The sequence below is a fragment of the Choloepus didactylus genome, chromosome X, assembly GCF_015220235.1.
Source record: "Choloepus didactylus isolate mChoDid1 chromosome X, mChoDid1.pri, whole genome shotgun sequence".
NCBI lineage: Eukaryota > Metazoa > Chordata > Mammalia > Pilosa > Megalonychidae > Choloepus > Choloepus didactylus.
This window is the reverse complement of record NC_051334.1, coordinates 130,528,986-130,536,178: the sequence shown is the minus strand read 5'-3', so window position 1 is coordinate 130,536,178 and position 7,193 is coordinate 130,528,986.

Here is a 7,193-nt window from a genome sequence, read left to right as displayed (position 1 = left end):
AATTTTACTGTATATAAGTTTATTTCTTAAAATGAAGCCTTACAACTGCATCACCACCTCCCCCCACTGATCTTTTAAAGTTTCCATAGGCATTAAGTATAAAGACATTAAAAACCCTCCCAATGTTAAATTTTTGTTTTCAAAAGATATGCAGACTTCAAAGAACATAGGAAAAAAATTGTCCTTTATATTTACTCAGGTATTTACATTTCGGTTTCTCTTTCTTTGTTCCTGAAGTTCCGGAATTCTTTCTGGTATCATTTATGTTCAGCCTGAAGAACTCCCATTGTTATTTCTTTCGGAGCATTTTTTTTTATCTGTGCTTTTGGGGTCAAATCTAAGGATCCATTACCAAATTAAAAAAGGTCATGAAGATTTACCCCAATGTTTTCTTCTAAGAGATTTATGGTTTTTTTCTTTTATATTTATCTGATCGTTCCATTCTGATTTAGTTTTTGTATTTTGGTGTGAGGTAGGTGTACAACTTCTTTCTTTTGCATGCACAAATACAGTTTTCCCAGCACCACGTGTTGAAGAGACTATTCTTTCTCCCATTGAATGGACTTGGCACCTTTGCCAAATATCAATTGGCCATAGATGTGTGGGTTTATTTCTTAACTCCTAATCATATTCCATTGGTCTATATGTCTGTCTTTATGCCAATACCACATTGCCTTGCTTACTGTAGCTTTATAGTACATTTTGAAATTTAGAAGTGTGAGACCTCCAACTTTTTGCTCTTTTTCAAGATTGTTTTGGCTATTCTGGGTCCCTTGCATTTCCACATGAATTTTAGGATCAGCTTGTCCATTTAGTCAATGGGATTTTATTAGCTACTGAGCTGAATCTGTAGATCAATTTGGAGAATATTGCCATCTTAAAAATTTTAAGTCTTCTGATCTATAAACTTCTTAAATTAAAAAGTAAAACAAATATTATTTACTTACAAAATGGTGTACTGGTCCCCTTTTAAGGCCTCCCTCTCAAGAAGCGCCTCATCTCCCTCTTGTGCTGGTTTCTAGTTTGACCTTTAGAGACAGAAACAACAACCTTGCAGTTAGAACTGGGCCATATAAAAAAGGGGCAGCTCTGACCCTGAAGATTCTGGGTTTTGTAGTTCACTCTTCATACAGCTGAGGCTGGGCAAGAGCATTTATTTATCAAAAGCATTTTTTGCCACACTTGGTGCCAGACATTTCCCCACAACATGGTCCCATTCAATCTTTGCAGCAATCTTTTACTGGGGATTATTATTCCATTTTACAGATGAGGAAGTAAAAGCCCAGGGAAGTTAAGGAATAAGTTTGAGCTCACAGGGCTATTAAGTGGCAGAGGGGAGATTTGAATCAAGGTCATTCTAACTCAAGACCCCCTGACAATCCCACTGTACCCTTGCTCTGAGACCATTGACAGCATGAAAACATCCAGCCAAACTCTTTCTTACCCTGGGATTGGACTCAAAAGAAATGTAGCAGAGGGGTTTCACATGCTTTCTCTGGACCCTGTCAGGCTGTTGAGTTATTCCCAGATGTTCTCTCTAGATGTTGTGGGTCATAAGGATAGTCCACAGCCTGTGCCAGAATTCTTGTCCAAGCTGATCTGGATTCTGGCACAGTTAATCTCTCCAGAGGAGCTTTTCCCAAGGCTGGACTCATAACAAGGCAAACAACACTTACACTTTTGAAATTCTTTGTAGAACTTCTCTTCTGCTAAACCTCTTGGGATGAAGTTCTCAGTGACAATCATGTAAGAACGCATTTTACTTGAGAGTGAAAGATCTTTGTGTGCCTGTCTCTAGGCCACTATAGGGCCATTGTCAGGAATGCCAAATATATCAAACCCTTCCAAGTTGTTGGTCAAGGACCATGCCTTCTTGGGCATTGAGGTGAGGACCACATTATCCTACTTTCCAGAAATGAGGCTGACCTGCAGCAAGTGGAAAGACAAGTCCAAGCACAATGGGTTAGGGAGCCTGTGTGATTCTTCTGAATGATGGCCAGTGTAAGAATGCCTCATCTTCCTCCTTACCAGTCTGTGAGTTCTTAGCTTCAAAACTAATTACATTATTTTTCATATAAGATATCTTTCAGGAATATAGTACAGGAAGAATTTGCAGTCACAAACAACAGCCAATGTTTTCAGCATCTTTTTTTCACTCCCTCCTGGCCTATGGATCATCCAATTATGGTTTCTTTATGTGACTTTCATATGTGGTTCCCATATCTCTCTGTGGATCTGTAAACAAGGGTCATGCTTCCTATTCAGGAGGTATTGAACAATCTCTTGAGCATTTATTTTCACATAGGTTGGGTGATATGAGGAGTCACATGGGCATTACTGGAGAGCCAAAGTCTCTCCAATAGTGCCAGAGAGCCATGGAAATGATTTAAAAAGGGTTATGACCTAGTCAGATTTGCTTTTTAGAACAAACACTCCAGCAGCAATGTGAATTAGAAGGGTGCCATGGAGGGGGCGGGGCAAGATGGTAGAGTGATGAGGTGTAGGTTTTAGTTACTCCTCCAGGGAAGTAGGTAGAAAGCCAGAAACTGCATGGACCTTACACCACAGAGCAATTTGACTTTGGGCATACTTCATACAACACTCATGAACACGTGGAACAGCTGAGAGCAGTGAAATCTGTAAGTTCTTGCAGCTAGGGGACTTGTGCCCCTCCCTGCCAGGCTCAGTCCTGTGGGAGGAGGGACCATCAGTGCTGGGAACGAGGAGGGAGAACTGCAGTTGTGGCTTTTATCGGAAACTCATTATACTGATCCAAACTCCAATCATAGATAGACTGAGACCAGACACCAGAGAATCTGGGAGCAGCCAGCCTGGTGGAGAGGAGATAGGGATAGCAAAAACAGCAAGAGAAACCCAAAAATAAAAGTGGAGGCTTTTTGAAGTTCTGGTGAACATAGAAAGTGGAAGGGCAGAGCTCAGGCAGAGTCAGGCTCATATGCAAATCCAGAAGAAAAACCGGTTTCTCTGCCCCCTGGACTGTTCCTTAATGGCCCTAATTAATTGCCTTGTCTCTTAGCATTTCAATAACCCATTAGATCTGCAAGGAGGGCTTTTCCCTTTTTTTTTTTTTTATGTTTTTCTCTTTCTCTAAAACAATTACTCTAAGAAGCCCAATACAGAAAGCCTCAAAGACTTGCAATTTGGGAAGTCAAGACAAGAGCAGAACTAAGAGAGCTCTGAGACACAAGGCAATAAGTCCAGTGGCTGACAAAATTCACTAAACACCACAACTTCCCAAGAAAAGGGGGGCATCCTCTCACAGCCATCTTCCCGATGGATAGGGAACACTCCTGCCCATCACCAGCCCCACAGCCCAGAGCTGCCCCAGACAACCCAGTGTGATGGGAAGTGCTTCCAATAACACACTCACACACCACAAAATTGGGCATGGACATTAGCCATCCCTGCACCCTCAGCTGGTTGTCCCAGAATTGGGAAGGCAGAGCAGTGTGAATTAACACACCCCAGTCAGCCATACTTTCAGCAGACTGGGAGCCTCCCTACACAGCCTTGCAGCCCAGAACTGCCCTGGGGGAAAGGCACTCACCTGTGACATAGCACAGTCATCCCTCAACAGAGGACCTGGGGGTGCAGAGCCTGGAAGAGGGACCCACATGCAAGTCTCCAGGGCCATACACCAATACCAAGGACTTGTGGGTCAGTGGCAGAGAAAAAGTGAGGTGAGACTGAACTGAAGGATTAGAATATTGCAACAGCTTTAAATTTCCAGAAACACCAGGGAGATTTGATTGTTAGAGCCGCCGCCCATCCCTGACCACCCAGACACACGTTCCATGTAAAGGGTGGGCAACCCCAACTACACACGCAAGCTTGGTGCACCAATTGGACCCCACGAGACTCACACCCCCACTCACCAGAAAGACAAAGAGGGGGAGAACTGGCTTGAGGGGAATAGGTGGCTCACAGATGCCACCTGCTGGTTAGTTAGAGAAAGTGTACTCCCTGAAGCTGTAGATCTGACAAATTAGAGATAAGGGTTTTAATCAGTCTACAAACCCTACAAGAACCCTATCAAGTTAAGCAAATGCCAAGAGGCCAAAAACAGTGGAAAATTTTAAAGCATATGAAAAAAGCAGACGATATGGATAACCCAACACCTAAGCACCCAAATCAAAAGATTAGAGGAGACACAATACCTGGCGCAATTAATCAAAGAACTAAAATCAAACAATGGGAGCATGGCACAGGACATAAAGGACATAAAGAAGAGCATAGCACAAGATATAAAGGACATCAAGAAGACCCGAGAAGTGCATAAAGAAGAAATTGCAAGAGTAAACAAAAAAATAGATGATCTTATGGAAATTAAAGAACTGTTGACCAAATTAAAAAGATTCTGGATACTCATAGTACAAGACTAGAGGAAGTTGAACAGCGAATCAGTGACCTGGAAGATGACAGAATGGAAAATGAAAGAACAAAAGAAAGAATGGGGAAAAATATTGAAAAAATTGAAATGGACCTCAGGAATATGCTAGAAAAAATAAAACATCCAAATATAAGACTCATTGGTGTTCCAGAAGGAGAAGAGAAGGGTAAAGGTCTAAGAAAAGTATTCTAAGAAATTGTTGGAGAAAACTTCCCAAACTTTCTAAACAACATAGATATGCAAATCATAAATGCCCAGTGAACTCCAAACAGAATAAATCCAAATAAACCCACTCTGAGACATATTCTGATCACACTGTCAAATACAGAAGAGAAGGAGCAAGTTCTGAAAGCAGCAAGAGAAAAGCAATTCACCACATACAAAGGAAACTGCATAAGACTAAGTTGTGACTACTCAGCAGCCACCATGGAGGCAAGAAGGCAGTGGCATGATATACTTAAAAATCTGAGTGAGAAAAATTGCCTACCAAGAATTCTTTATCCAGCAAAGCTCTCCTTCAAATTTGAGAGAGAGCTTAAATTTTTCACAGGCAAACAAGTGCTGAGAGAATTTGCTAACAAGAGACCTGCCCTACTGGAGATACTAAAGGAGCCCTACTGACAGAGAAACAAAGAAAGCAGAGAGAGACATGGAGAAAGGTTCAGTACTAAAGAGATTCAGTATGGGTATGCTAAAGGACATTAATAGCAGGAAAAAATGACAAACATGAACCAAAGGATAAGATGGCTGATTCAAGAAATGCCTTCACAGTTATAACATTGAATGTGAATGGATTAAACTCCCCAATTAAAAGATATAGATTCACAGAATGGGTCAAAAAAAATGAACCATAATATGTTGCATACAAGAGACTCATCATAGACATAGGAATGCAAAGAAATTGAAAGTGAAAGGATGGAAAAAAATATTTCATGCAAGCTACAGCCAAAAGAAAGCAGGTGTAGCAATATTAATCTCAGATAAAATAGCCTTTAAATGCAAGGATGTTTTGAGAGACAAAGAAGGCCACTACATACTAATAAAAGGGGCAATTCAACAAGAAGAAATAACAATCATAAATGTCTATGCACCCAATCAAGGTGCCACAAAATACATGAGAGAAACACTGGCAAAACTAAAGGAACCAATTCATGTTTCCACAATAATTGTGGGAGACTTCAACACAACACTCTCTCCTATACATAGATCAACCAGACAGAAGACCAATAAGGAAATTGAAAACCTAAACAATCTGATAAATGAATTGGATTTAACAGACATATATAGAACATTACATTACAAATCACCAGGATACACATTCTTCTCTAGCACTCGTGGAACTTTCTCCAGAATAGATCATATACTGGGACATAAAACAAGCCTCAATAAATTTAAAAAAATTGAAATTATTCAAAGCACATTCTCTGACCACAATGGAATACAATTAGAAGCCAATAATCATCAGAAACTTAGAAAAATCACAAATACCTGGAGGTTAAACAACATGCTCCTAAACAATCAGTGGGTTAAAGAGGAAATGGCAAGAGAAATTGCCAAATATATAGAGACAAATGAAAATGAGAACACAACTTACCAAAACTTATGGGATGCAGAAAAAGTGGTACTGAAGAGGAAATTTATAGCACTAAATGCATATATTAAAAAGGAAGAAAGAGCCAAAATCAAAGAACTAATGGATCAACTGAAGAAGCTAGAAAATGAAAAGCAAACCAATCCTAAACCAAGTAGAAGAACAGAAATAACAAGGATTAAAGCAGAAATAAATGACATAGAGAACAAAAAAACAGTAGAGAGGATAAATAACACCAAAAGTTGGTTTTTTGAGAAGGTCAACAAGATTGACAAGCCCCTAGCTAGACTGACAAAATGGAAAAGAGAGAAGACCCAAATAAACAAAATAATGAATGAGAAAGGTGACATTACTGCAGATCCTGAAGAAATTAAAAAAATTATAAGAGGATACTATGAACAACTGTATGCCAACAAACTTGATAATGCAGAGGAAATGGACAATTTCCTGGAAACATATGAACAACCTAGACTGACCAGAGAAGAAACAGAAGACCTCAACCAACCAATCACAAGCAAAGACATTCAATCAGTCATCAAAAAGCTTCCCACAAATAAATGCCCAGGGCCAGATGGCTTCACAGGGGAATTCTACCAAACTTTCCAAAAAGAACTGACACCAATCTTACTTAAACTCTTTCAAAACATCAAAGAAAATGGAACACTACCTAACTCATTTTATGAAGCTAACATCAATCTAATACCAAAACCAGGCAAAGATGCTACAAAAAAGGAAAACTACAGGCCTATCTCCCTAATGAACATAGATGCAGAAATTCTCAACAAAATACTGGCAAATCGAATCCAAAGACATATTAAAAAAAATCATACATCATGTCCAAGTGGGGTTCATTCCAGGCATGCAAGGATGGTTCAACATAAGAAAATCAATCAATGTATTACAACACATTAACAAATCAAAAGAGAATAATCAAATGATCATCTCAGTAGATGCTGAAAAATCATTCAACAAAATCCAACATCCCTTTTTGATAAAAACAGTTCAAAAGGTAGGAATTGAAGGAAACTTCCTCAATATGATAAAGAGCATATATGAAAAACCCACAGCCAGCATAGTACGCAATGGTGAGAGACTGAAAACCTTCCCTCTAAGATCAGGAACAAGACAAGGATGCCCGCTGTCACCACTGTTATTCAACATTGTGCTGGAAGTGCTAGCCAGGGCAATCCG